The sequence below is a fragment of the Eriocheir sinensis genome, unplaced genomic scaffold, assembly GCF_024679095.1.
Source record: "Eriocheir sinensis breed Jianghai 21 unplaced genomic scaffold, ASM2467909v1 Scaffold95, whole genome shotgun sequence".
Taxonomy (NCBI): domain Eukaryota; kingdom Metazoa; phylum Arthropoda; class Malacostraca; order Decapoda; family Varunidae; genus Eriocheir; species Eriocheir sinensis.
The window spans coordinates 72,537-95,634 of record NW_026112330.1 but is presented as its reverse complement, the minus strand read 5'-3'; the positions used below and the strand labels follow the sequence as shown (position 1 = coordinate 95,634).

The 23,098-nt window shown below is 45.0% G+C and overlaps 1 long non-coding RNA gene across 2 annotated transcripts; it reads right to left on the bottom strand.

The window, feature by feature from the left end:
- Positions 1 to 309: 309 nt before the first annotated feature.
- LOC126995006 (uncharacterized) lies at positions 310 to 23,087 on the bottom strand. Of its 2 annotated transcripts, none has more exons than XR_007749794.1 (5): positions 22,886 to 23,087; positions 19,010 to 19,314; positions 15,501 to 15,655; positions 502 to 5,534; positions 310 to 402 (listed from the first exon to the last, which is right to left on the bottom strand). It is a non-coding gene; the product is annotated as an uncharacterized LOC126995006 (long non-coding RNA). The 2 variants fall into 2 exon arrangements; XR_007749793.1 differs by lacking the exon at positions 310 to 402 and having other exon boundaries at positions 462 to 600; positions 799 to 5,534; positions 22,886 to 23,086.
- Between the last annotated feature and the right edge of the window lie 11 nt (positions 23,088 to 23,098).

Genomic DNA, 23,098 nt, shown 5'->3' with positions numbered 1-23,098 from the left:
CTGGGAGTGTATGTTACCAGGCTACCAGTGAAGGATATCCAGCATACCAGTGCCACATGGGAAACACTCCACTATCCACCAAAGAGGCAGAGAAAGACCTGGGAGTGTATGTTACCAGGCTACCAGTGAAGGGATATCCATTATCCAGCACACCAATACCACATGGGAAACACTCCACTATCCACCACAGAGGCAGATAAAGACCTGGGAGTGTATGTTACCAGGCTACCAGTGAAGGGATACCCAGCACACCAATACCACATGGGAAACACTCCACTATCCATCACAGAGGCAGAGAAAGACTTGGGAGTATATGTTACCAGGCTACCAGTGAAGGGATATCCAGCACACCAATACCACATGGGAAACACTCCACTATCCACCACAGAGGCAGAGAAAGACCTGGGAGTATATGTTATCAGGCTACTAGTGAAGGGATATCCAGCACACCAATACCACATGGGAAACACTCCACTATCCACCATAGAGGCAGAGAAAGACCTGGGAGTGTATGTTATCAGGCTACCAGTGAAGGGATATCCAGCACACCAATACCACATGGGAAACACTCCACTATCCACCACAGAGGCAGAGAAAGACCTGGGAGTATATGTTATCAGGCTACTAGTGAAGGGATATCCAGCACACCAATACCACATGGGAAACACTCCACTATCCACCACAGAGGCAGAGAAAGACCTGGGCGTATATGTTACCAGGCTACCAGTGAAGGGATATCCAGCACACCAATACCACATGGGAAACACTCCACTATCCACCACAGAGGCAGAGAAAGACCTGGGAGTATATGTTATCAGGCTACTAGTGAAAGTCAAATCTGTGCCAATCGCAGCGGACGTGTTAGCAGCGCACTGATTAGGGTGGGTGTCTGCAGCCAGGCATGGGCGGCAGATTGACCTCATGTGTGGACGTGGGAAATTTGTCCACATTGGGTCAAATCTGGCGCCCAAGCCTGGCTGCACACACCTGATCAGTGACCTCCAGTGAATGACATGTTAGGAGCAGCCTGATAGTGACAGTGCAATGCTGAGTGACATAAATCTCTCTCTCTCTCTCTCTCTCTCTCTCTCTCTCTCTCTCTCTCTCTCTCTCTCTCTCTCTCTCTCTCTCTCAGCCACAGGCCCCACAGGATGTCACCCCACAGTATGTTTACAAACCCCACAGACACATGAACCCCGGACACATAAATATTCTCTCTCTCTCTCTCTCTCTCTCTCTCTCTCTCTCTCTCTCTCTCTCTCTCTCTCTCTCTCTCTCTCTCTCTCTCTCTCTCTCGCATTAATGTAAACACAATGTAAGTTAACTGAATAAATATGGAGATACGGAAAGTCTTGTTTGAATGGAGCCGGCACAGAGGAGAGAGAAATATGATGTAAAAATAAGAGAAAAGAAGAAATTTGGAATATATCAGAAGCATGCAGAGGACCTGATACTACTATTACTACTACTTCTACAGATATCACTATATTACACAATGGCTGGAAGTGGTGAATGCTGAGCTCTGAGGGTCTGAGTTCAGAGTCCAGTTTCCAACCTTTAATTCTCCCTCTAAAGACAACCCGAAGGAACACGAGAAGGAAGAGAGGAAAGGATCAAAGAGATGGAGTTCATTACATTGAGATCAAAGAGATGGATACATTAAGTCTTATAGGAAAATGGAGAAGGATGAGAATTAGTTTTTAAGTGAGAGAAGATTGTCATAAAGGAGATGAAAGCACTGGAGAGATGGAGATACTAATAAGGTTGGTATTCTCAAACACCTCGCATCAACTATTTCCAAAGGCATAAAAGGAGATCAGTCGAGCTCTAAAGGGTGGTATTTTAAGTTCTTGTTACAGAAGAAGGGTCAAACTACCACCAGGGCCATGAAACTACCCCTGGAAATGCCTCCTACAACTCATACGAAAGCCTTGTTGAATCTGTGTGCTTGGGCGCCGAAATGTTAAAAGAATATGATGGTTAGTCTTGTATGAAAATGGAGAAGGGATGAGATGTAATTTTTATGAGAGAATACGAGTGGCATGGAAGTGTTGGATAGAAATGATTTAATCGCGATGGAAGGGAGGAGGCAACTAAGAGGACACAGTAAGAAATTGAGAAAGGGGACTTGTTGAAAGACATGCAGTTTTCCATAGAGGAGTGTGGATACATGGAATGGACTAAGCAAAGACCTTGTTGAGGCGGGCAGTGACCAGAAAATGAAGAAAAAGCTAGACAAATATAGATTGGGAGACAGGACTGACCATGCTTGAGCTGAGGCCCTGTATACTGCAAATAGGTACACACACACACACACACACACACATACTTTATTTCATATTTGTTTCAGCTGTTCTTCGTGTGAGTCAGAACTTGAGTCCACGCCACCACTAAAGTGTTTTCTCTATTGCAAGTGTCACAGCCTAACTAACATTCCTGAGAGCCACAAGCTACACCTTTCTTTCTTATTTTACTTTTCTTCTTTGTCTTTTCTTAGCACCAGTGTTGTGATGGGATGTTCTTTTTCTCCTTCCTTCTTCATCTCTCACACTTCCTTCCACCCCCGTCAAGTTGAAGGGACCGCCTTTTCATCGCCTCCCCTCAATGTTGTCTGTTTGTCTGTATATCATGTATGTTTTCCGCCGTGACAAAAGTCCGAGTATACAAAAGGTCGCGCGCACTGTTTCGCTGTGAGCTCATTATACATGTTTTTGCCATTCTAAAAATACTAGTGCTTTATGGGACCAGATGGCTCCATGACAGTGTTTGGCTGGGAGGGAGGGAGAGGGAGGGAGAAGTGTTTGTAAGAGTGGAGAGACAGGAAAAAGTAATGGTGAAGGCGATTGTTTCCACTAGTGCTTTATGGGACCAGATGGCTCCATGACAGTGTTTGGCTGAGAGGGAGGGAGAGGGAGGGAGAAGTGTTTGTAAGAGTGGAGAGGAAGGAAAGAGTAATGGTGAAGGCGACTGTTTCCTTTGTGTGTCATAATTTGAGCACATGCCAGCACTGTGAAGGAGAGTAAGTGTAATTCCTATTGTAACTGTCACAGCATAAAATTCACAAGGCACAGATTTCTTTCTCTTTCCTTTTTCCTCTTCTTCCTTCTTTCCTCTTGTCCTTGTCCGCTTTTATCGCCCGGTTAGTGGTAGCAGTAATGGTAGTTCTTTCCTCTTTCCTATAAAATTTCCATGCAGTTTTTCCAAGCTGCATGGTTCTTTTTCCTTTCTTGCCAGCTTTGGCTGGAGGGATGGGGGGTGGGAAGGAGCCTTCGCCTTTGCTGTCCTTCATCTTCCACCTTTGATTAGATAGTTAGTGTAGCTTGTCACAAACAGCCTCATAAGGACCAGCAGGTCAGGTGTTGTTTGTTCTTCCTTTGTGTTCTCCTTCAGCAGTGCCACCATTCTGTAGATTAGTAAGTGCTTCTTCTTGTTGTAATTGACTGTTTGTTCTCTTCCCTCAAGGTCCTGCCATTACTTTGCCTTCCTTCAGCCTCTTCACAGCCCAAAATCACAAGGCACAGATTTCTTTCTCTTTTATTTTTCCTCTTCCTTCTTATTCTTCAGCAGTGCCACCATTCTGTAGATTAGTAAGTGCTTCTTCTTGTTGTAATTGACTGACTGTTCTCTTCCCTCCATTACTTTGCCTTCCTTCAGCTTCTTCACAGCCCAAAATCACTAGGTACATATTTTTCCTTTCTTCCTCTTCCTTCTTATTCTTCAGCAGTGCCACCATTATAAGGACTATTAAATGCTTCTTCTTGTCGTAACTGTCCATTCCCTTTCCTTCAATCTCTTCATGTGTCTCTTTTGCTGTGTTTCCTATCTTCCATTGTAGCTGCAGATTTCTTTCTCTTTCCTTTTTATCCTCTTCCTCCTTCTACTCCTTCACCAGTGCCACAGAATTCTTCCTCTTTTCATTTTTCCTCCTCCTTCTCCTCTGCCTATAGCACCAGTAGGCTCTCTCGAGGGACCACTTGGAAGACCCCAGTCCGTTCGTGGCACAGGCGAATTTAATTTATAGTGGCTGCTGTGATGTATGACTCTGCTTGGCCCATGCTGCCCCCCGGTGCTCCTCTTGACCGAAGTCGCTGAAGTCAAGGTTGATTGAAGACCTGGGCAGCATGTGGGTAATGTTCCACCACTGGCCGATGGTTAAGAATTGTCAGTGTCTTGCAGAGGGACTTGAGCCTGGGTCCTTGGGGTCATGGCATCCAGGCACCGACCACTCAGCCATCGTCAGTAAGTGTTTTTCTTTGCTCAAACCTGCAGTGTCTTCCTTCTAAGTTCAACACACACAAGCCACACTACACTCCCTCTGTTTTGTCTTCTTTCTCTTCCTTTCACTAGTGCTGTCATTGTGAGGTAAGCATTTCTTCCTGTTCAAACCCTGCAGTGTATCCCTTCTTAAGTTCAACACACACAAGCCACACAACTCCATTTTGTCTTCTTTCTCTTCCTTTCACTAGTGCTGTCATTGTGAGGTAAGCATTTCTTCTTGTTCAAACCCTGCAGTGTGTCCCTTCTTAAGTTCAACACACACAAGCCACACTACACTCCCTCTGTTCCACCTTCTTTCTCTTCCTTTCACTAGTGCTGTCACTGTGAGGGGTAACTAGTGTTCTCTTCTTCCTTCATGTTCCATCTGTCGCTGTTCTTCCTCTAAGGTACGGCCACTTCATCGCCTCCCTTCAACTTCTTCTTCTTCCCTCTCTTTTGGGTTTGCTTCCTGTGCCTCATCACATCAGTACTTGAGCCAAAACTGCCATTGTGAGGGGTAACTAGTGTTTTTTTCATATTCTATCCATCCCTGTTCCTCCTCTAAGGCACGGCAACTTAATAACCTCCCTGCAACTTCTTCTTTTTCCCTCTCCTACGTGTTTGCTTCCTATGTTTAATCACATCAGTACTTGAGCCAACGCTGCCATTGTGAGGGGTAACTGGTGTTTTTTTCATGTTCTATTCATCCCTGTTCTTCCTCTTAGGTACAGCCACTTCATCGCCTCCCTTCAACTTCTTCTTCTTCCCTCTCCTTCGAGTTTGCTTCCTCTGCTTCCTCACGTCGGTACTTGAGCCAGAACCACCATTCGTGAGGCCATTAAATGCTTCCTCCTGCTTCTCCTGTACAGTTCCTTCCTCTTCCTCCCCAGCCTGAGACACACACACCTCACCTCTCCTTCTCTTTGTACTTAAACCTTCACCGACACCACCGTTCTGAAGGCTACTGAGTGACTCCTCCTGGTGTGATAATGTGGCGTCTTCCTTCCCAGCCTGAGACACACACACACACCACACCTCTCCTTCTCTTTGTCCTTGAGCCCTCACTGACACCACCGTTCTGAAGGCTACTGAGTGATTCCTCCTGGTGTGATAATGTGGCGTCTTCCTTCCCAGCCTGAGACACACACACCACACATTTCTTTTTCTTCTTTTTCCCTGCAGTGGTGTTGGTGTTGGTGTTGTCTGGCAGGGAGCACGGCACGGCTACAATGGTTCCGTCGGCGCACCGGTCCTTCAACTTGTACTCCTCCAAATACCTGGAAAGTGCCGAGGTGTGAGAATGTGGTTTGGTGAGGGAAAGGATTATGCCTCCCCCTCTTCCCTTTCCAACACTTTTTGTCCCCTCTTATCTCTCTTTCCCTTTCCTCTTCCTTCCTCCTTTATTTTCTACTCTTCCTTTTCCTTCGCTTTCCTTTCCATCACTTTTCATCCACTTCTCTCTCTTTCCCTTCCTCCCCTTCTCTTCCCTTCTCTCTCTCTTCCCATCCCTTCACTCTCTTCTCTCTTCTCTCTCTCTCTCTCTCTCTCTCTCTCTCTCTCTCTCTCCTTTTCCTTCCTTCCCTTCCCTTCCCTTCTCTCTCTTCCCGTTCCTCTTACTTCCTTTCCTTCCCTTCCCTTTCAATCACCTCTCTCTCTCTCGTCCCCTTCCTCCCTTCCCTTTCTTCCTTACTTTCCCCTTACTCCCTTTCCTTTATATACTCTTGGGAGGGAGGGAAGGAATGGGGGGGAATGGAGGTGGCCAAAGTCTCCTATCCCTGTGGCTCTGTCAGTGGCGTCGTGGGGTTGTTGGCGCCCGGGGGCAAAGTCTATTATGGCGCCCCCAAAGGGGTGAAGGGCTCTTTTCATTTGAGTGTACTAATCTTGGCAGGAAATGTTGGCCTTTAATATTTCAGATATACTGTGTTGAAAACAAAGCATTCTAATTTGCATAATAATATTCTGGAATGATAGAACACAAACCGAATTCGCAAACTAAAATAGTTTATTTTATTAATAATAGATATAATTAATTAATTATATTAATTATTAGCCCTAATAAATAAATTCCAAAATGTTGATAAGATAAATAAAATGTAGACTATAGTAAGGCATCACAGCAACCAGTAACTCTTAATAACCAAAGACAAATGGCAAATTAAACAGATATGACTAAAATAGGAGATAAATTTTAGTAAAAACAGGGGCTAAGAAAATCATGAAAATGTACAAATTGTTGCCAGTATAGAAGTTAATATTAGAAAAAAAATGTATTTTGTGGAAAGACTGAATAGTTATAATGCCTGGAAAGAAATCTGATAAGAACAAAGATGAATTAGTTCACTAATTATAAACCTTACTTTTCTTTAGAGAATGTTTTAGCATGTGGCAAATTAATGAATACAAAAAGATTAAAGTGCTGGATGCTTAGGGTCAACAATATGCAAGGAAATAAAACGGTATAAAGCTTTAAAGGGTAAAGGTAATTAGACAGATATTGATAACAGAAAACCAAACCAAAGAAAAGGGTTGACAATGAATTGAAGGATATCAAGTACTGATGCACGATACAATGTATTTATCTTTCTAGCTTTTACAGCTGAAAATTTATCTACCACGTCATCAAAGTTTATTTTGTCTGCGATCTCTTGCTCTACACTTAGTAGAGTTAAGGCCGACAACCTTTCTTGCCCCATAGACGTTCCAAGGTACGACAAGATAAGTTTCAATTTACTAAATGATCGCTCACAACTAGCAATTAATACTGCAATGGTCAGCAGTATCTAAGGCCAACCCGAGGGTTTGGGAAAACACTTTCATCCCCATATTGTACAAAGAAACAAAGTAATTCCTGTGTGTTAGTGATCAGAACATCATCTCGTGTCTTAAGCAGCATTCTGCAATCTACAATTTCACTGAACAGTTCCAAGCCATCTAAGTCAGTGTCACAGAAACTTGCCACATCAACGCACCTTTCTGTGATGTATGCTTCATTGGTTGTAGATAGCAACTCCTTAATATCCAAAAGAAAGCCAAACTTTGAATCCAAGCTAAGCAATCTGATGAACCGTTCGCCCATTTCATTATGCATTCTGTCAATAGTACCTTTTAGCAGACGTTGCATCTCATTTTCTGCTGAGAGGTCTGCATCATCACCAGTTTCACCAGGCGTCTGTCAATTCTTACATCCCAAGCATGACAGAGCTCCTTTGCTTTTTTGATAGATGTCTGGCAGATCTCCTCCCGATTAGCAAGGAAATAAACTTGCAACGCCTGGATATCTTGTGCTGCCTCATGGAAATTCATTTTTGGATCCTGCAGTCGCTTCTGGACTCTGTCAATCTTGGTAAGTAAAATGTTCCAGAAACTTAGTGCAGCAAAGAAATCAAATGCCAAAATTCTGCTCAACAGCTGTGTTGCTTCACTTCTGGTATCTGTTGTCTCCTTCAAATCACTTCCCATGGCCTCTAAAAGTTGGACCAAATCCCCCACATTTTCATGTATGGGTCAAACTGCATCAGCTCTAGCACTCCATCCAGCGTGTTTCAGATTCAGCTTTCACAGATATAGGCAAATTCTTCTTCAGTGTCTCCCATCGATAGGTCGACCTTGAAAAGAAAACATACACTGCCTGCACAGTTCCAGAAAATGTGACCATCACCACCTCATGACTAGCGGAATGAACCCCAGCCAAATTTAATGAGTGGTTGTCACAGTTCACATATATTGCTTTAGGGTTCACTGTAACAAGTCTTTGTTGTACTCCTTATTATTTTGTGTCCAGACATGACAGCAGCATAGTCATGACACTGAGAACGAGAGTCTTCAAAAGGCAAGTGATCTTTCTCCAGCTGCTGCATTGTTACATTTACAGTACTTGCTGCATCCTTTTGGTGTACTTGAATAAGTCCAAGGAAACTTTCTTTCACACAAACTTTTTCTTCATAGTTTATCTCCACATATCTTATGATCTCTGACATTTGTTCCCTGTGTGCAGCGTCTGGAGTTGAATCAAGCATTATACCGTAATACTCAGCTCTTCGGATGTCACTCAGTAAAGTGCTACCAGCAGTAGATGCAATAATCTGGATGAATTCATTGTGGACTTCAGCAGACAAATATGAAGGGGACCTTGGATTTTGACAGACATAGTCCAGATGGTTTTTCATGACAGGATCAAACTCTACAATTAGTTTTAAAAGGCCTCTGAAATTTCCAATATTATTTTCATCTGTTTCAGTGCAGGTTATATTCTCTCTGTGACCTCTCAGTGCTAAATTTTGTTTGGGCAGATATCTAATACAGTGCAGAATTCTCTTGAGGGTTTGTCGCCACTATTCCTTCTCTGTGGCAATGTGCCCTTGAAGCTGTTTGTCAATTAGTCCTTCCTTTTCAACAAGGCACCTTTCCATTTCCTTTCATCAGGTGAAAGAATCACGATGTCTCTGACTATTTTCATGTGCAATGATTTTTTCTGACTCTTTCCAACTGCTAAAACCTCCCTCTAGCTCTAGGGAAGAACAGTGGCTGGCAGTCTCTGTCGAGGGAAACAGTAGGCACGCGAAGCAAAACACTGCACTTTTGACAGCTGAATAGACTAACCAAGACCAAAGCACTTCTCCTTTTCTTTTGCCAAGGCATTTTTGAACCGTGCTGTAGTCACTGACCGCTTGTTTTTAACTGCAAACGCCCCGGACATATACTGGAAAAAACTTGAGCCTCTCATTAAAATTTCTGTCTGCAATGCATCTGATATAGTCACTTTCCTAGACATGTCAAATTTGAGAAATCCAACATCTTGATGCTCAATAACGTATAGTATTTTCTTCATTGCCACACCCAATTCGTCCTGTTGGATCACACCTGACGGTACATCCACTTGGGAGGAAACTGAAGATTTTTGCTTGTTTGTCTTAGGAGGAGGAGGAGGAGGAGTGTGTGTGTGTGTGTGTGTGTGTGTGTGTGTGTGTGTGTGTGTGTGTGTGTGTGTGTGTGTGTGTGTGTGTGTGTGTGTGTGTGTCTGTGTGTGTGTGTGTGTGGGTGTTTGTTAAGGCAAAATCCGTGCCAATCTCAGTGGATGAGTTACATTTGTGGGTGTTTGTTAAGGCAAAATCCGTGCCAATCTCAGTGGATGGGTTACATTTGTGGGTGTTTATTAAGGCGAAATCCGTGCCAATCTCAGCGGATGGGTTACATTTGTGGGTGTTTGTTAAGGCAAAATCCGTGCCAATCTCAGTGGATGGGTTACATTTGTGGGTGTTTGTTAAGGCAAAATCCGTGCCAATCTCAGTGGACGGGTTACATTTGTGGGTGTTTGTTAAGGCAAAATCCGTGCCAGTCTCAGTGGACGGGTTACATTTGTGGGTGTTTGTTAAGTCTTGTGTTTCTGCAAGCACCACTGCCACTTCAGTCATAAAAAAAATATGTAATCCTTCAACAGAACACATCACTGTTTGTAGGTTTGACCACTCATGAGAGCAAATGTAACTGAAAAAAAGTAGTGTGTCTCACCAATAGCATTTAATTGGTGTCTGAAAAATGGCATTATTTAAGTGATCTTGAAATACATACCCATATAAGGGGCTGATTGCTGCCTCCATCCCAGAAACTTCACCCAGTTTTCCCATTTACAACTTTCCTAGCACCAGATTTGTTTTGCTGAAATAATAGACTTTTGACTGATTTGTCATGAGTAATATAAAACACCTTAGCCCCTTGACTATGGATTTCCTACCAGAAGACATCACCAAGCTACGGGAATGGGACAAAAAGTGGCTGCTACAATTCAATATGAAGAAAATGTAAAGTCCTGCACCTTGGGAGGGGATATCCAGCACACCAATACCACATGGGAAACACTCCACTATCCACCACAGAGGCAGAGAAAGACCTGGGACTATATGTTACCAGGGTACCAGTGAAGGGATATCCAGCACACCAATACCACATGGGAAACACTCCACTATCCACCACAGAGGCAGAGAAAGACCTGGGACTATATGTTACCAGGCTACCCGTGAAGGGATATCCAGCACACCAATACCACATGAGAAACACTCCACTATCCACCACAGAGGCAGAGAAAGACCTGGGACTATATGTTACCAGGCTACCAGTGAAGGGATATCCAGCACACCAATACCACATGAGAAACACTCCACTATCCACCACAGAGGCAGAGAAAGACCTGGGAGTGTATGTTACCAGGCTACCAGTGAAGGCCAAATCCATGACCATCACAGCGGACGGGTTAAGCTAAACTTGATAAACTGAGATTTGGAGACAGGACCCCATGTGTATCATGTATATCACAACTAAGTAAATACAACTAGGTATGTACACCATTTAAAACCACAGAGCAGAGTACACCTAGGCGACATCATTCTTTTATTTTGTGAGTGTTTCTCGCGGCAGAATAAGTGAGCATTTACACCTTTAACTTTCTGGTAATCATCGATGAGTCACTGTTGAGGAAAAAGTTAATGGATAAACATAATCCAGCGGAGAGGGAGAGAGGGAAGTGGAGAGGGAGACGGAAGTGGAGAGGGAGAGAGGTGAGGGAGAGAAAAGAAAGTGGGGAGAGAGAGGGAAGTGGGGAGGGAGAGAGAAGAAAGTGGGGAGGGAGAGAGGACGGGAGAGAGATGGAAGTGGGGAGGGAGAGAGGGAGATGGGGAAGGAAAGAAGGAAGTGGGGAGATAAAATGGAAAGTAGGGAGGGAGGGAGTGAAGTGGGGAGGGAGAGAGGGAGGAAGGGAGGGAGAGAGAGGGAAGTGGGGAGGGAGAGAGGGAACTGGGCAGGGAGAGAGGGAAGAGGGGAGGGAGAGAGAGGGAACTGGGCAGGGAGTGTGAGAGAGAGAGCTTGGGCAGTAGTAGTAGTAGTAGTAGTAGTAGTAGTAGTAGTAGTATAGTCCAAGCTGGGATTTTTCAGCCGCCGCCGAGTGGCTTAAAACTACCCACATGCTGTCCAGAAGACCACCTATCAACCCGGACTCTAGATTCTAGGATCAAAGATGAGCTCTGGGAGGGCAGCATGAGCCAATGCAAGATGGCGCCACTATAAACACTCGCCTGCGCCAGAACGGGCTGGGCCGACCATCAGGACCTACCGGAAAGAAGCCTTGGACCGACCATCAGGATCCACCGGAAGAAGCCTACCAGGCGCAATAGGCTGCAATGTAAAAAAATAAAAAAAAATAAAAAATAGTGAATCCACGAGGAACTGGCGGATTGGGGGGTTTCTGCGGGGGTCTCTCCTCCCGTACCACGCTGCCACATCTCTTGTCTCCAATTGTGGGATTAGAGTCAAGGTGTTAAGTGGACCACCATTAGCCTCCCTTCATTTCCTCCTCCTCCTCCTCCTCTCTCTCTCTCTCTCTCTCTCTCTCTCTCTCTCTCTCTCTCCTCTCCTCTCCTCTCCTCTTCTCTTCTCTTCTCTTCTCTTCTCTTCTCTTCTCTTCTTCTCTCTCTCTCTTCTCTCCTCTCCTCTCCTCTCCTCTTCTCTTCTCTTCTCTCTCTCTCTCTCTCTCTCTCTCTCTCTCTCTCTCTCTCTCTCTCTCTCTGAAAGAAAGAAAAAGGCCTAGAAGGTGGGCGTGAATGGTATAAATTCTTGAGGGGTGAGAGTGTGACTGATAGTGAAACCGTGGAGTGCCTAAAAGTAAATGGTGAGGATATCAGGAACACAGATAGAATGAAAGAGTGTATAAAAGGTTTCTGGGAAGAGATTGGAGGGTTGGGTGAAGTTTTTGAGGTGAGAGGGGGATGTGTAACGCTTGAGAGGAAGGATGCGGACGAGCTGAATGAGAGAATTTGCAGAGAGGAAGTCGAGGTATGTTTGAAGAAGCAGAAGAATTGCAAGGCAGCAGGGCTGGATGAGATCCCGTATGAATTGTATAAGAATGGAGGTGAGGTGGTGATAGACAGGATGACTGAGCTATTCAACTGTGTATGGGAGAATGAGAGAGTGCCTCGGGAATGGAACGAATGCAGAGTGACTCTGATACACAAGGGAGGACATAAGAGTAAGAAAGAGCTGAAGAATTATAGGCCGATAGCCCTGGCGAATACGATGGGAAAGATTTTCTGTGCTGTGTTGAATGAAAGGCTGTGTAAGTGGATTGAAAGAGAGAGAGTGCTGGGTGAGGAGCAGAATGGTTTTCGCACAGACAGGAGAGAGGACAATATGTATGTGGTAAATGAGATGATAGAGAGGAAAAGGAAGAATGGAAGTCCGTTGTATCTTGGGTTTCTTGATATTGAGAAAGCGTATGATAGAGTGAACAGGAGGTGATGTGCAAGGTACTGGAGAAAGTAGGTTTGAGTGATAAGATAGTGCGAATCATTAGGAGCATGTATGTGGATACAAGAGCCAGGTATAGGTTAGGAGCATTAGAGACAGAGTGGGTGAGGAGTGAAAGAGGTGTTAGGCAGGGCTGCATCCTGTCTCCAACTCTCTTCAGTCTGTACACTGAGGAGTTGGCAGCCAGGATGAGGAGAAAGAATGCAGGAGTAAAAGTGGGAGAAGACAGGGTAAGTGTGCTTCTATATGCAGATGATGTGGTAGTCATGAGTGAGTCAGCGGAGGAACTGCAGGAACTATTAGATGTGGTGAATGAGTATGGGAGAGATTTTGGAGTGAAATATAGTAGTGAGAAAAGTCAGATAATGGTTGTGAATGGGGCAGAAGATGAGAGAAATAGGACCTGGAGGCTAGGAGACACAGAGCTAGGGCAAACAGATGCATACAAGTACCTGGGTGTATGGATGAGTCCGAGAGGATGTGAAAGGACAAAGAATGAGAAGATTAGCCTAGTTAATCAATGGGTGGGCCGTCTGGGAAGTGCGGCAAGAATGAGAGCATGTAAGTATGATGTGCTGAGAGAGGTGTGGAAGAGTGTAGCAGTGCCGAGTGTGATGTATGGGATGGAGGTGATTACATGGAGTGAGTTGGAAATGGATAAATTGGAAGTAGGGCAAAATAGGATCGGTAGGTTAGCTTTGAATGCACCAAGGTATGCAGTGGAAGCATTGAGGGTGATATGGGGTGGAGTACCTTTAGGGAAAGATTTAGGAAGGCTACCCTTAGATACAAAGTCAGACTGGAACGAATGGATGACGCGAGATTGGCTGGAAGGTCTACTTGTGGAGTGTGCATGAGAGCAAATGGATTAAAATCTGCATGAGAATGGTTTGTGACAGTGGTATGCTAGCCAGGTGGGTGAGCAGAGAGGAAGGGAGGCGTTTCTTTTAATGGAAGGTGACTGACAGAAATAGTGAGGGTCTAGAATGGAATGTGAGAAAGTGGAAGAAAGAGATAGACAGTGCAGTGAAAAGTGACGGTCTGAGGAGGTGGAAGCATGTGATGGAGCGAAAGACTACTTTGGAGTGGTACAGGGAAAAGGAAGCCCCGCAGTGTGTCAGCTGGTATGATGGAAGCCTGGGTGGTGATCTTCTCTTCCAAGCTCGCGCGCAGTGTATGAATGTGAATGCAAGAAACTACAGGTGGTCTGAGTCCAGCAGCAAAGTGTGTCAGATGTGTGACAGGGGTGTGGATGAAACTGTCGTGCATGTGATACTGGTGTGTGGGAGGTACCGGAGAGAAAGGACGGAGATGATGAGGGTGGCACTGAGTGAGATGGGCAGGGATGTGAATGGGAGGATTGCAAGAACGGAGAGGGAATGGATGCTGCTGCTGCTGGGACTGAGTGATGAAGCAAATGATAGAATTATAGAAGCCATGAAGGGTTTTCTGGAAATGATGTGGTGTGCAAGGAATAGGGAATTGGAAGATTTGTAATGGATACTGCTTGTGTTGTTTTATTTTTACAGGGTGTGCCGATACGAAGGCCTGACTCTCCAACGGGTCACCTGTACAGCAAGAGCAAGAGCAAGAGCTCTCTCTCTCTCTCTCTCTCTCTCTCTCTCTCTCTCTCTCTCTCTCTCTCTCTCTCTCTCTCTCTCTCTCTTCTTCGGGGACGAGAATACAGGCTGTCTTGGTGAGCTGTTCGTCACGCACTCATGATCCAGTTTGGCGCAGACTCTTTCAATAGTTCTTTCACTAACATTAGTGGCTCTTGCTGTTCTTGCAGTTACTCTTGTGAGTGGTATGATAAATCCTCTGTTGTTTTTTTCGTCTAAAAAGTACTTGTTTACATTGTAAATGAGTTCTTTCTCGCGGCTGTGCAGCCAAGGACGTGGAGAGGCAGGGAGAGGGAGGGAGGGGAGAGGCAGAGGCGGGAGCGGGCCACCCATGGGCCCACCAGCTGACCCTTCCATGACCTTGAGAGAAGTGACCTGGGCTCTGGATGTGTAGAATGACAACGCTGGAATACAACCCTGTCAAGTGTCGTGGTATTTATACAAAATATTTGTTATTATCTTAAAAACGAAACAATCTCAACGCTATATGACTTTACTGGATTATCCAGTTATTTAATTAAATTCATTTAAAGGTAGTAAATAGCTGGCATATGAGAGGAAGCGAGAAGTGTTGAGAGTGTGTGGCATGGTGCGGGGCGGGGCTGACCCGCACCTCTCACCCCCCATCTGCCAGCTCCTCCTGGATTGACTATAGTAGTAGAAAGTAGTATCGAAGAGTGGAGGTTGGGTAGGGAGTGTGGGGGGCAGCAGGAGCAGGAAAGGGGATGACAGAGGAAGGGGTTGGGTTTTAAATAACAACTCTACAGCATGTCACAATCCACTGCCTCCAGAACAACAAGCCAAGCCACCAAAACTCTGTGCACCTCACCACTAAAGTTATGATTTCGTTGTGGTCTAGGAAGTCCTCAGAAGTTAGCATGCCTCTACTACACACACACACACACACACACACACACACACACACACACACACACACACACACACAGCCTTAGTGATGGAACACGGGCGTCTTGTGCTGGACTGAACTCTAGTGGTGAGGTACAGAGGGTTGTATTGAAGGTAAGGCATCATGACATATTCTAAATCTTATTGTAGAGCGACATCACTCCAGCAATGTTATCACTTCCATCCCATAGCTTGTCCAAATCTACTTCCCTTCCTCTCCCTCTCTCTCAGCCATCCCATCTACTACTACTACTTTTTTATTTACAATAAAGGAAACAGCTTAGGGGCAAAAGAAAGAAAACAATAATGAAAAAAAAGCCAACCAATCACTGCTCCTATAAAAAAGTTGAGGAGTGGCCAAAAGAAATCAATTTACTATTACTACTACTACTACTACTACTACTACTACTACTACACAGCACTCACCCGTCCAGTCTTGAGGTGAGCTGCTTGGCCAGGAAGGGAGAGTGTGGATGGGGCAGCCGTGGCCACCCTCGCTGTGCTGGCCTCTGCCCTGCCTGACGATGGCCTGCCCTGTATGCTGGGGCCATGGCCATCCTTGTGCCTCAGCCCCACACACCCTGAGGAGAGGAGGGCAGTGTGTGAGGGGGAGTTGCTCACAAAGAGACTGCTGGGGGAGTGGACCGGGCCTGACTGTTGGCTGTGTGAAGGGTACAGGCAGGAGGAAAGGGAGGGAGGAGAGAGGGAGGGAAAAGATGGGAGGGAGAGAGAGGGAGAGTGAGAGAGAGAGAGAGAGAGAGAGAGAGAGAGAGAGAGAGAGAGAGAGAGAGAGAGAGAGAGAGAGAGAGAGAGAGAGAGAGAGTTGACAATCTAATTTTTTTTGTTTTTTTTATTGTTTTAACAATAAAGGAAGGAGATCAAGGACAACAAAAACACAGTGTATAAAAAGCCCACTAATCGCTGTTCCTTTAAAAGAGAGAAGTACAGACTATAGTCCAACCAAATTGTGGAGTCCATTTGGGCGCAGGCTCCCGCGGGTCCTTTCCTCCCTCTGCTCTGCCACACAGTGTCAACACCTGTCTCGTGCTCTCACATGTAAGGTAAAGGTAACATAGGAGAGGAAGGGACAGGTGTTGGGACTGTGTGGCAGAGCGGAGAAATGGACCGCAAGCCGCCAAAACGGACCAGAAAATTTGGTTGGACTATAGGGATGTACCGACACCAAAATTTTGACCGATACCGATACCCCAATATTTGACCGATACCGATACCCCAATATTTGACCGATACCGATACCCCAATATTTGACCGATACCGATACCTGTGCACTGATTAAATTTTTATACAACTCCAGCCGCTAAAGGGCAACATCAAATGTTAAGAAAAAAAGACCCACTACTCGTTGCTCCACCATAGAAGGGAAGTGTTAACACACACCCCCATGAGTTTCGACAAGGAGCGAGAGAGGAGGCGCCTCATGAGGTCTACTTGACTCAACTAGGTTAGCTTTACTAATTGCCACACATTTAGGCAGAAGACTGTGAAGAGATCCCCAGACCCTGGCAGCGTGCTCCGCTGCGGAGCGACCGTCTGACCGACTGAGACAGCCAATTGAGGCGCCGAAGCTACTAAACCTGTATTGTACGCGTCCGCGGTGCCAAAGGCTACACTGTATACTAAGTATTATACACAGTACCCTCTTGAGTTTCGCGCTTGCTTCATTCCGAAGGTATGGCGCTAAATTCAAGGATCGCGAAACTCGAGGTATTGAAATCCATGTAAGAGCGCTCATTGGTTACGACCTGTGGAAACTAATGACTTTTTTTTTTTTTTTTTTTTTTTACTTTACTCCCTTGTTATCACAATTTTTTCGACTTTACTCCCTTGTTATCTCAAAATACGTACCTTGGTAATAGGCAGAAAATTGGAAGTGAGAACAGGTTGTTTTCAGCCGCAGTTGAAGGCGGCTGTCTCACAATTGGCAGTTCTGAAATTCTGAATACACGCTTGTGATCCACGTGGTGTCGTCTGCTAAAGTAAGGGTGGTCGCTCGCGGTCACCCGTGGGACAGTTGGACAAACCTATATTTTTCTGGTAGTTTTCTGTGTTATGAAATAATCTGGTAACTCTTTATGTTAAAAATCATTAAATCACTCATATCATGATTGACTTTTCAATGCCTATTGAATGTAAACTGCTGCCGCTGCCGCAAAATAGCTCCCAGAGAGGCTCAACTTGCTTACTGTTTCCATATTTCCCTCACCGCTCACAAAGATCACAAACAGACAGACTAGAACAAAACCAGGCAAATTAATACTTTTAATGCTGTGTATTCCCACAGCGCGCATGTGTGGTGGACAGCAGAATGACTAATTTCATCGGGGAGATATTTCTCGCAACACCGGCCAGTGTAGTGGACGTTCTTCTTCTTCTTTTGACCTGTAATGCTTTGTATCACTTCCTAGGTCCTCCTTCTCCACAACATGCACTTGGGGCCGCTTTGACAGTCATTTTGTTTGCTTTGGTCGTTAACAATGGTGGCGATCGCCGCTATGGTATTTCCACGTGAAACTGGTCAATGGGTAGTGGTGGCTCCAGGGTTAGCCCAGCCCCGCACTAACCAAACACTTTCAACATCTCTCGCTGCGTGTGCAGCCGCCACTACCCCGTCGGCCAGTTTCACGTGAAATACTAAGCGACGTCACAACATTACCAGATTGTCGTACTCAGCCGATTATATTTCCCGACATCTTACCCCTAAACTGTCTTCTGGGCTCCAATAACGAAACTCATTTATAGTTATCATTAAGAGTTAGAACTTGATGTTTCCTGGCAATAGTTAGGCGTCAGAAACCGATAAATACTATGCTTGAGTACAACAGTCTGGCAACGGTGAGCGGCGATCGCCGCCATTGGTAACGATCAAAACAAACAAGTGACTGTGGAAGCAGCCCTAAGTTACCTAAGAGTGCGCACTTATACACTTCACCCTGAGCTTAGGTGTTTTATATCCTTTTCTCTCACTGATTTTGCTGATCTATGCCCTTTTGCTACTTTTCACTATTACTTTTCACCGTCGCTGCCATGCATTACAAGTCAAAAGAAGAAGAAGAAGAGGAAACAACACCGGGAGATCTACAATTTTCACTGACTGGAGAAAAAGTTTTCTGGACTGTGGTTCCCCAGCACGGGGTGTTCTCTTATCTTGTTAATCAAGTAGTGAGCAAAGCAGCTCTGCCAGTCCAATTTACGAGTCTCTTGGTGGGCCATCTTCCACTGCTCCTCAGCCACTGCCGTCGTCTGTTTGTTTACATGCAGCCGTGAGGTACCCACGATCATATTCACAACCGTTTTCCATTCATAAGGACAACCAACAACTTGCTCCCGGTTGGGCATACAGGCAACCGCGGTTGCCCATAGCACCAATGGCTGGACACCGCCTTTTAAGGCAGCACACATGACGCCGGCGGTAGGTAGACGTGACCCGTATATTTCAGAGCAACGCGAAACTCGTGGCGGTAATGCGTGAAACTCGTGATGTAAGAATTTAGGACTAAACACTAAACTAGAGGATCGCGAAACTTGGATAGCGCGAAACTCAAGAGGGTACTGTGCTTGTATTGAAAGTAATATGAATCATATCGTTTAAAGTGATGAAAATTAAATCACGGAAAATTCCAAACTAAGTAGTATCATGATACTAGATAATTACACTTTTCTAATATTTTTTCAGTAATTTAGAAAATCAAATTTCTATTGAACAAAATTATATTTGCAACGAGTGACATGCGACGTACAAAACTACTTCAGGTATCGGTATCAGCAGAAAATCAGCCGATACCAATATTCATATAATGTGCCGATACCAATACTCATAAAATGTGCCGATACCACCGATACCAATACATCGGCACATCCCTAGTAAAAAGAGGCCAAAGGAGAGGTCAGAGTGCTTAAGAATACTGCTTGCTTACCTGCCTTGCCCTGCGCCCCGGCAAGGGTTGTGCGCATCTTCTCCAGCAGCATGAAGGCCTGCCTCTGGTCGCCTTGGCTGGGGCTTCTCATCAGATGCCTCCGCTCTGCAGATTTCATTCTTGGCGGCTCCCTGCGCGGCCGTTCTCCACAGGGTGGGGTCACACGCCTCCCTGAACCGTGACGCCTCCTCATCTGAGCTGCTGGAGCCAGACGTGGTCCTCGGCAACACAGCTTCTTAGTCTTCTTGAGGGCTCTATCACTGTGAGCGGCCTGGCAGGTGCTCACGCTCCCCTACACTGCACACCTGGGGACAAGCATTGCACTGAATGACACACCCAGAGTAATACCCCATCCCTCTCTCCTTGGCCCCACCGTGATACCTTACTAGATTTACATACTTGGCTTCTCTTATTTCAACAACACATCAGAGCTTGACACTTTTTGCTCGGACAAAGTGTACTCTTCAACTTCTTCTCCTACCATTGTCCATGAAAATGGCTGAACGGGAGTCAAGTGGAGGAATGCTCCTGTTATGTGGCGTTAGGTCTAATTAGATTATTATTATTATGATATGATTATTATTATTATTATTATTATTATTATTATTATTATTATTATTATTATTATTATTATTATTATTATTATTATCATTATTATCATCATTATTACCGAGATTCATGAAAGGGCTCCGATTACCTAACCTAATCAAAACAAACTCCTACCTAATATAACCTAACTTGACCCAACCTAACTAAAGCATATCTAACAGAACTATAACCTAATATAACCTAGCCCCCCAAGCTGCCATGTGCTAGGCCACACTCTTATACTTTATACTGTTATACATCAATATTTTGCAGTTTCTTTAGTTTTCTGTAAGGTATTAACCCTTTCACGCACCAAAAGATTAATAAGTTTCTCTTTCCACTGCGACATCCGTCTGGGGCTCCCCAGGGGGCGTTGCAGAATGGCCTGACTGTGCGGCGAAAAAAAATTTCATGTTATCAATTTCAGCCTCGGGTATTCTTTTTTCCTGGCATTATTATACATCGTTCATTTTGGAAGAGATTATTCTGCCTTATGAAGGAAAAAATATCAAGAAATGCAAATAAATAGCAAAGTTTACCAACTTCGAAAAAAAAAATTGATTAAGGAAAAATAAGAAATGCTTACGTTCATCATCTCGTAGCTCAAAACTTCCGGAGACGACTTTTTATGACTTACATGCCAATAAAAGAGGATTATTTTTATGAGGATTCCAGCGTTATTATTGGAATTTTCATATGACCAGTAATTCTTGAGAAAATGGAGGAAAACTTTATTTTTCTATCTCTTCTGTTCTCTCCAGTAGAAGAAACAGCTCAAGGGCAGCAAACACAACACAACGGGCAGGTCAAGGCGGTCAAAATAGAAGTCAATTTTGTCTGGAATGGAGTTTTGATAATAATAACAGACATAACTATTAGCGCACCGCACTTATTTGCTGTCTGGAACAACTTCGCCAGACGCAATAATAATCATAATAAATAACACTAAGTCTCTCCCTGACACTCTCTGCTGGAGTTTTTTTTCACTGTTTCCACCATCACCATCATAATCATCATCATGCTCTGTACAAGTGTGTCTCAAATTCTCTTTACTTGATAGTTTCTTAGCCAGATTATCTAATAGTAAGAGTTACTTGTCCCTACGAAAATAAAACAAAATATCGTATCACGGCACGATCACTTTACATCGGAAGTAAGAATAAATTTCACCAAACTGTAATCCAGGCTTACCAGGCTCCAGAGACAATTTAAAGGGGCAACAGTCCGTGCTCACAGGCTGCCTGCTGAGAGGCAACTCAGCCACGGGCAATTATCACATCAAATCCAACGGCACGAGAGAGTTGACCATTAGTTTATTTTATAGGTCTAGCTTGGATCTTTGATTCAAAAAAATTTGATGCAATTTTGAACGATACTTTATTTTTGGCGATTTTTTAAAAAGTTTTTTGACGCGTTTCGAGTCAAAAGCTCAGATGTAGACGATTCCATTTTGACGGGAATGGCACCATGGTGCATGAAAGGATTAATTACTGCACTGCACTAGAGTAATATAATACCGTACAACACATAATATAATGCAAGAATTAGCCTCATGCGAGATGGCTGCCCTTATTTCCATATCAGCCTCCATCCCACATGAGGTTAACTCTGACATTATGTGTTGTATCATTACTCTCAATGCAGTGCAGTAACTACTAACTAATGACTTTTGGAAAATTGAATACCAAAATAATGATGTATAAAGTTAATGACCGCAGCCTAGCTCATCGTATTTTGGCAGCGGAGGGTCAGGTTAGATTATATTAGATTCTGATTTATCAAATTTGTTAAGTTCAATTGTGTACAATAAATATGTGATACACCATTGCTGACCATGGCAGAAGAGGAAGCGACGGTCATCATCATATTTTACGAGAGGGCTGCCTTTAGTGCCATATTAGCAGAAAAATTACACTAACACTAAGGAGCGGCAATAAAGGAAATATTGGCTGTTGTTGAAAAAGGGTCAGCCACCTCTTGCTGTGTTAAAATACATTATGGATGCTTTTTTTGTCCCTGAATGCAATGAAGTAAAGAATGACTTTCAGTTATTAGAAGAAATTTTGATATAACAATGCAAAACATGAAAACACGGGGGGGGGCGTTAGGTAGGTTGTTAAATTAGATTAGTTTAACACATTTAGTGCAGCGCGGCTGACTACCCTTCACCCTTCACATATTCCAGAGTATAAAATATGGATAGATGGATGTTCTACGGCCACTCAGCGTCATCTGCAGAGAATGACAATGACCCCGATGATGATGCAAGTTTGGATGATTCATCTGATTCAATCTCCAGGACAGAAATGATATCAGTAATGAAGGCAGCAAGGTGGCTTCAAAGATAGCATAAAAGGTGTCCACTTTGTCAGGTGTGTGAGGGAAACCCATACATGTGTGTCTCATGTTTTGCCACCAAGCATGCTTGAAATGGAGCTGGCATTGTATAGCTTATAAATTATTTACCCCAAACACACAACACATACCATGCGAAACAACCTGTATTGCTGGCCGGGCTTTATATAACCAGCCACCTAAAACATTAAAGAAACAACTCCCTAGTAGAACACACGCCCCACCTTGACTCTCACCACACACCTGTACACCCAACACTCTCACAGCCCCCAACACCTGCCCCAACACTCACAGCCCCAACACCTGCCCCAACACTCACACAGCCCCAACACCTGCCCCAACACTCACACAGCCCCAACACCTGCCCCAACACTCTAACAGCCCCCAACACCTGCCCCAACACTCACACAGCCCCCAACACCTGCCCCAACACTCACACAGCCCCCAACACCTGCCCCAACACTCACACAGCCCCCAACACCTGCCCCAACACTCTCACAGACCCCAACACCTGCCCCAACACTCTCACAGCCCCAACACCTGCCCCAACACTCTCACAGCCCCCAACACCTGCCCCAACACTCCACTGCCCCAACACCTGCCCCAACACTCACACAGCCCCCAACACCTGCCCCAACACTCACACAGCCCCCAACACCTGCCCCAACACTCACACAGCCCCCAACACCTGCCCCAACACTCACACAGCCCCCAACACCAGCCCCAACACACACACACCCCCCAACACCACCCCCAACACTCACACAGCCCCCAACACCTGCCCCAACACTCACACAGCCCCCAACACCTGCCCCAACACTCACACAGCCCCTAACACCTGCCCCAACACTCACACAGCCCCCAACACCTGCCCCAACACTCACACAGCCCCCAACACCTGCCCCAACACCTGCCACAGTGCCTATGACTCACCTGTCACCAGTAATAATAGGAGGATGCGGCGGAACGCGACACCGCCCCGGTGGCTGGCCGCCCTGGCGCGGCGGCCGAGAGGTAAACAAACACCTTTTTCCCTCCTCAACACCTTTAGCGGCTTACTTAAGGGCTGCCATTGTCTGTGAAGTCTCGTACGCAGCTGCTGTAGGCTGGAGCACTGTATCAATACTCGGATATAGCGTAAAATAC